This window comes from Quercus lobata, chromosome 9 (genome assembly GCF_001633185.2).
Source record: "Quercus lobata isolate SW786 chromosome 9, ValleyOak3.0 Primary Assembly, whole genome shotgun sequence".
Lineage (NCBI taxonomy): Eukaryota > Viridiplantae > Streptophyta > Magnoliopsida > Fagales > Fagaceae > Quercus > Quercus lobata.
In genome coordinates, this window is record NC_044912.1 from 43,609,006 (window position 1) to 43,617,364 (window position 8,359).

Here is an 8,359-nt window from a genome sequence, read left to right on the forward strand (position 1 = left end):
GTTTGACAACTTAAGATTTCCCTTTCCCATTTTTATAATCCCTATTCCAACGTTGTGTTAGACTTTCATGTGCTGCGGGTTGGTTAATTAGGGAGTCTGATTTTTGTTTAATATTGTGTTTTAAGAAAATAAATGATGTTGAGCCACCTGTATTACTTTTTACTTCGAAAACTTATTTGTTTGAAAATTGGTTTAAAATTTTAAACAAGTCACACGACTCATTAACAAAGTCATATAAGTAAACTACATATAAATAATCTCTTCAATTGCCATACAGTAAGTTGAAGCAAAACAATTCCAGACATGATTAAAACTAATTTTTTTCTATTTCAAAATTGTAGTTTTTTATTTATTTATTTTTTTTTTTTTGAGAAAAAACGATAGTAGACTTTATTAATCGAGAAAAATATACATATAATGGGGAAGAGAAATAGGGACATATGCCCTCTTTTTTCTCTTTTGCATCACCAGCATACGCTAAAGAAACACGGTTACAATGAAAAAACAAAGAAAGAAAAGAAAGAAAAAATTTGAATGCCCAGAAAACCGAAAAAAAAATGCCAAATGACACCTTCCTGATTTACATGGACCTCAACATGATAAGTTTTTTCTTTTTTTCAGAAGTGTCTTCAAGCCGGGCATGGTTGCCTTGCAACCTCCACCAATCCCAAGGTTGACACAACACCTTGCTCATGCTCCACAGTTCTACGTTTCTTTTCTCCCTTAACACCCATAGCCTCCTTATTCATATTTTCTGCTTGCTTCCTTTTATGCCCAGGCTCCATGTCAGCAATTGAAGAATTGAAAAAAATATGAGGTCTTGTAGTAAGCCTCTTCCAATTTATCATTGTTTTCGGTCTTTCAATTGTAGACTTCTCCACGGACTCAACGTTTTTTGGGCTAAGCAAGTATTGACTCACCCCTTTATCTATATCTCTATGGCCACTTCTTTTGGGCCGGCCCTTATTGTTATTCTTGTTTCCTTTCACGTTACCACAACCAACTGTGAAAACCGATGGAGATATACTTGATTCCTCAAAAATCGGTGGAATATTTTCTCACTTTGTTTCCCCATTAAGTCACGATTAAGGATAACAGTATCCTCATCCATAACTGCCACCTCAATCAAGCTAGAGGAAATCACGCTATTATCTGGCATACAGTCAATTAAAACCGTTTTGAAATTTGAAAATTCTGAATCGGTTTGGATGGCACGATCACAACTCCTCAAAACCCGATACGGGATTCTTCACAGCCATGTTTGCATCCCTCTCAACTGTGACGTCACCATCTGCCGAAGCAACGTCGAGTTTACCTCCTTCAGGTAACCTGTCCGCCTGTGTTGAACCACTTTCACATCCAATTGTTAGATAATTCTGCTCGTTTTCCTTCCTTTGTGAAGAACTCCGATACCCTTGATCAGCTTGGTCATCCTCATTCCACCGCCCCGGGCTACGACGCGCTTTGTTTGTATAACCATAATTTCTACGATGCTCTGCCTTCAACCACTCCCCATAAGGAAGACTCCCCTGTTTTCGGTCCCTTTGAGCAGAGCGATCCCTTACCTCATGACCAATCCGACCACACTAATAACAAAGCCCCACTAAACGTTCGTACTTGAAGCCAATACAAACCTTATCTCCTTCAGGACTTGCGACAACTCCTCCTCGACGTAATGGTTTATCCAACGGCAGCTCCACCCTTTCTCTGATAAAGCGAGCTTGGTTAGACAGAATCGCCTTCAAATCAACGTCCAGTACTTCACCCATGAGACTGCCAATATCCCTGACCGCCTCTTCCAATAATAAATCAAAAGGTAAACCCCATACCTGAACCCACATCGCCATTGAAGTAAAAACTAACCAACGTGACTGTCATACCTCTATCCCATCTTCGTAACGCCCAGAGGGTGATTCTCAAAACTCCATGGACCTTTTGCTAGCACCCACTTCAACTGACTCTCCATAGAAAATTTGAATTGAAAAAGATCATCCCCCACGTCAACAATGCGTAAATTCGAGCCCATCTTCCACACAGACCTTAGCAAATCCTTGGCCACACGCTGGTTAAAAGCTCATGTAGTGAGAAACCTTCCCAACAAACTTAGTGAACATTCTTCCAACACTCTTTCCCTCTGTGAGACCCCAACCTTAATGACTTCTCCCTCCTCTTCCGTCAAAGTTATCCTTTGCAACTTGTTTATAAAATCAGGATCCATCATGTGAAAAGGAAAACACCAAACAGACCCCATTGATCTTGAACCAAGTTGCAGACAAGCACTGAGAAGAACCTAGTCCTCACCCACAGTGTGAGAAGAAAATCTCTCCCTAGAGAGAAGAATATTCACCTAACGTGAGAAGTAGTAATATGATGGTTATTTACCAAATAAGTTCAAAATTGTAGTTTTTAAGTTCTGTATTGCTTCAAATTGTGTAGTTAATCACTTAGCTTTGTCTTTTTAAAATCGGTTTGGTTGGAGTATCTCCTTTCAAATAAATGCATCAGTTTTAAACTCTTGATATTATCTCAATCAAATTTCTAAAATTTTCAACCAAAAAAAAAAAAAAAATCTAATAACAAATTTATAGAGTAGTCTCACGCTTCCAACAAATTGAGTAGACAGAGGGAGAAAGGGGTAGTGCATCCTCCCAGTCACGTGACATTTTGGCGCCCAAATTCCAATCGCTCTCCTCCTTCCTCTCATTCACTCTTACAACCAAAATTCGTCAATTCTTCATAAAGAAAATCCCCAAACACAATGAAGCGACTCTACCGCAACAACCGGGTCGTCTCTGGTGAGTTCGGAGCTCCGATTTCCGCATTCCAAATCCAACTTCCCAATCAACCAAAGGTTTTCTCCTAAATCACTCATTTTTCTTCGTGTAATTGATTTTTCATTTATGTTCCTTTTGGTTCAAATTTGTTCCAGTTGAGATTAATTTATAAGTTCTAAGTTTCAATTAGGAAAATGGATTTTTATTTATTTATATATTTAGGGTTCAGAAATTTCATAGAGAAAAATTAGGAAAGTATAGTAGAATATTGGTACACTAAGAAACAAAGACAAAAATGCCTATCACTAACTAGCCAATTTCATGTTGATACCGATGCATAGCTAAAATGACTAACCATAATAGAAGTTGTTGTTGTTGTTCATACCTTGAATTCTAATTTAATAATCAAAAGAGCGTAATCCCGAAGCAGATTCCTGAACTTGAAGCCATGACTCGGTTTTGGTGGAAGGCATGTACCAATGCACCAAAGCTTGACTTTTATGCCTTGAATACTGATGCATAGTATTATTTTCGTACTTTCACTGAAACGCGGCATTACCTTGTGCATTTGAACAGATTTGACATATACATTGTGATTCTTTTCTTTTTGGGGGGGATTTTAGTGCTTGTATGAATTTTATGGATGTCTTATAGTCATCCCTTGTACAAAATCGTAGTGGTCGTTATTAGGAAATTGTGCAGAAATGCATCTCAACTACAATTTGGGTTTATTCGTATATTTTTTTCTCCTGGTCTTAAAAGGCTGGTATGATTTTTTTTTTTCTTTTAAAGAAAAATTCCATGGATATGAATTAGCCGTACTCAAAATATTTAAATGCAATGCACTGGTCTGGACATCATTATTTATGTGCTTTCTTTGTACTACGCAAAAAATCCCAACATTGTCGAATTTAGCTGTAAGGACTTCGGTTCCTCATTGCTTGCTGAAAACGTTACACCTTGTAACTTAAGCTCACTCCTCTCACCTCATGGTGGCGCATCAATGAACTCAGGTGTGTGCTGTGAAGTGGAATTTTTTTTCTTTTACATGGTATGCTTCTGATTAATCTTTTCTTGGTTATTCTATCAACCAAAAGGGAAGAGAATCTTGACAACAAATTATTGCTCCTAATTTAGTAATCTAGCTTGTAGATAAATGGAATGTTCACTCTAATCTGAATATGCAATCCTTTTTGTGATTTTATCATATCCTTTTATGTTATTGTGTGAAATAGCTCCTCATCTGATATCCAGAATGCACTGGCCAATCATTTTTAACTTCTTTGAAAGTGATAGATATAAATGCAATTATACTGAATTATTAAACGTTTTTATATTTAAAAAAAAAAGTGATATTGTAGACCACCTTTAGTGATATCACTTGGTATTCTAAATCCCTAGCAAAAATTCTTCCAATGCTTTGCAAGAGGTGAACTCTGCTTCCTTCATTGTTGACAACTTGTTTCTTGGTAATTGAATCATGGTGCTGCCCATGCACTGTGACACTTGTGGGGGTGCTATTTGACAACATAGATAGAATTAGAAAGCCATCTAGGAATGGGTTTTTAGTTGGCTAGGATTAGATTAAATTGAATTTTAAGTATTCCAAAAGGTGAGAGAGACTTATTTGGCTTCAACATTCTTAAGTAGAATATTCACCACTACTTTATTTATGGGGTTCTACTTCATAATTTAATGTTACATGATTCATAATATATTTAATTACAATATGTCAATATCCACATTAATGTTCTCCTCTTGTAAATTATGATGCTGAATTAGAACCACTAATGAAATTTCTCAGTTTGCTATATATCCGTGATATTGGAATCCAGAACTTGATTTGATACTTGCAAGTAACCCATTTTGACTTTTAGCTCTTGGTTGGGAGAGATAACTCCATTGCAAGCTTGTACAACCTCAGCAGGTATATGCAGCATATATGAAAATATTGAGAAATATAGCAATGTGTTAAATCCTGGGGTTATGTGTACTTCATTTGGTAGCGAAAAATAATGGAAGGAATGGAGGAAAAGAACATAGATTTTTACAAGTTATTAAGCATTGTCAAAATCTATTCTCTCCCTAGCAACCCCAGGGATTTTTATTGCTTGTTTAAGTTAGATTATAACAATCTTTTACTACTTCCAAACCTCACAACTATAGATGCTGGTGGAATGCTTTGCAGAATAGTCTTAAATGCTTGCAAGTATGCCTTTATGTTCAGGGGCCCAGAACAGGCATGGATACATTTTTTTCTAAATAGAGACCGAAATTACGTGAATGGGTTGTGGAGACCTCGTATCCACATATTGAAGAACTCTGTTCAAAAGGGTTAGACACATGACCATTAATAAGTTCTCTCTCTCTCTCTCTCTCTTTTTTTTTTTTTTTTTTTTTTTTTTTTTTTTAAGCCTTGATTCATGGATTTGTAGAAATCATTTTTTCTAAAAAGGAGACAGAAATTATGTGAATGGATTGTGGAGACCTTGTATCCTCATATTGAAGAACTCTGTTCAAAGGGGTTAGACACATGACCAGTAATAAGTTCTCTCTTTTTTCTTTCAGCCTCATATCATGGACTTGTAGAAATTTTCTCAGGTTTGATTTTGTTCATTTGCTTCTCAGTCACCTGTTCCCTGAGAGCAACAAAAACAGTGTATGCTCCTTTTGCTTTCCATATGGATGTGAATTATTCTGTTGGTGTTGGTGATTAAGATGAAATTACATCTCTGGCTAGTTTTAACTTTTAAGGGAAGTAGATATTGATACCAAATCCCAGTTTCTTGCTTCTTTAGAGTCGCATAGTAAGCTTAAAATATTAAGTTATAATGTCATATGCCTGCAAGGAACTATATGGAACTTGAATATGGTTCACACGTGGATGATCCTTCATCTTGTTGGTTGAATAGATTGCCAGAGGTGGTTCTCTCAAATTTTTACACTCCCCCAAATAATGCTAGTATTGCATGTCTCAAGTATGAAATGAGGGAACCCAGATTTGAAGTAGGAGGAAGAAGTCCTATTTTATATACTCAGTGTGATTCCACTTATGGCTTTCAATCTAAAAGATATGAATCTCTTGCATATAATCATCTCAAAGAACTGGATGACTTACATTATCCAAAAAAATATTTGATTGAAAGTGAGTCACATCCTCTTCTTCTGGTTGGGACTTTGACAGGAATACAAAGAAAGAACCTTGTCTATTACTTGTCAAAATACAGAGCTGAGTGTGTATTCACTTTCATTTAGTTCCTGGGAAGCACACTCTGGATGATAGGATAGGTGCAAAACACTTGAGTGAATCATCCTTCCTGTCCACATGAACAAAGAATAGCAAGAAAAGCTTTTTGTTGGTGTTTTAAATGGTCTTAGCCATGTGCTTAAAAGCAAATAAACATCAAAATTGTTTTATCTTCAGCTCTAACACTTGCACCAGACTACTTACTCTGGCTGAAGACTGCAGAAATGACACTAAATGCAAAGATAGCAGCATGTTCTTTTCTCCTCATAATCTCCATATAATGAGCAAGGTTTTCTCTGAGAGATATCATCGTCCTGGTTTAGAAGGTTTCCTCCTTCAAAAATGGGATTGTCCATCATTAAGCGGTTCCTCAAGGAAGCATCATTCACCTTTCAATTATGCTCTTCAATCTCTCGAAAATGAAGGAACATCTTCATGCTTTCTACTTAAAAGACAACAATGAAAGTTGCCTGGATGGTTCAAGTCATAGAGGAACCCTTAGTCTTGCCAATGATATTGTTAACATCCAAGACTTGTCATCATTTTCTTCCCGAGTTCCTCTATACAAAGACAAGTCCTGCCCTTTGCTGCTTGATAAATCAAGCTGGGTTGGAACTTGAGGAAAATGTAGTATGATGATTGTGAAGATGCTTCCAAGCATTTTGGACAAGCTCTTCATGATTTCAGTATGCTTATCTGTGGCTGCACATTATTGTTAATGTGGCTACTTTGTTTGCTGGAATTTTCCAATGTTTTAAAAGTTTTAGGTATAAGGAATACTTGGATGTATGGTGGTAAGTTAGATGGTGTATACGGTCAATCAATAGATCGCTTTTTAAATTGTCTGTTTATACTCGTGGGACAATATGTTAACGTCATTTCTTACTGTTTAAAGCGGGAAAAAGTAAAAACTAAGGAAGGAAAACTCAAATTTTGATTCTGCTACCGCCATTGCATTTTTTTGTTTTTGATAGTCAAACTCAAATATATTTCATTAATTTGAACACTGGTTCAATAAGAGTACATCTCTATGCACTTGGCATTGAATAATTGGTGGGGTATCTTCTACCCACACTACACAATCAGATATGAGCTTGGCATTCTGAGCCATAAAATGAGCTGCCCAATTTCTTGTTCTACGGACATAGCTAACCTTCCATTCCTGGACCGTATGCCTCCATCGCCTAGCTCCAGTAATAATCATTTGGATTGAAGTTGGCGGCAAGCATTTACCCAACAAAGCATTGGTGACAATCTGAGCATCACCTTCCAAGATTACTTGCTTAAGCCCAAGGTCCCCTGCTAGCTGTAAGCCTTCCTCAAACGCTTTCGCTTCCACTTCCACAGCCCCTAAAGGTAGATTCAGCTTTTTACTCATAGCACCCATAATTTGGCCTTGGTCATTTCGAATTACAACTCCAATTCCACAGCTATTAGACTCCCTGAACACCGCCCCATCCACGTTAACTTTGTACCACCCCTCACTAGGAGGACTCCAGGCCTGAGTTCTCGGCAGCAGAGGTTGTTTTTCTTTTATTTTTTCTGAACTGAATTCTTCCACCAGCAACTCGGCATCCTTGACAAGTGTCTTCACTGCCTTGCCCCGACCTTCAAACTTTAAGGAGTTCCTATTCTTCCATATACACCATGCCGTAGTAGCAAAACACTCCCAATTGATCTCCCTTTTCTCTTCCCAAATCTTCCACACAACATCCATGAAGTCACGAAGTGAACTTTTGAAGCTAGGCAAAGGCAGTGAAGACACTTGTCAAATTCTCTTCCCAAATTCTTTCAACTGACTATGGGACGTTCACTGCTTGTACCCTTTCTTCAGCTAATTTGCACACTGCTTAAACAAAATTATTTAAAGGATGAATTACTCATAAAGTTTGCATATTCCACTAATAAGCATTTATGCATGACACATCAAGGTGACATCTCTATTTTGAATGGACAAAAAAGAAAGTAATACAAATAGAACTTTATAGTCGGTCAAAAAGCAATATAAACATGCATTAAAAAAAAATTAAAAAAAAAAAAAAGCAATATAAACAAGACTTATAGCTGGCCACCAAGAAGTTAATCTTTATTTTCTTTTCCTCAACGCTGAATGTGTAAAGTATAATTGTCATCAAACTTTCACTAAAGTACTTATTCTCAAACAAATAAAAAGTATTTTGAAAAGGAACTTTACTCTTTCTTCTCTTTTCTTTTCTTAATGAGGAGTAAATTACTTGCGTAAGTTCATCCCATGTGCCACGTTAAAGAACCTAAAACAGCAAAGTCAGAGGAAAGGCATTCAAAAAAACTAGTCTAGGTCCTCTCAGCCAAGGGCTTA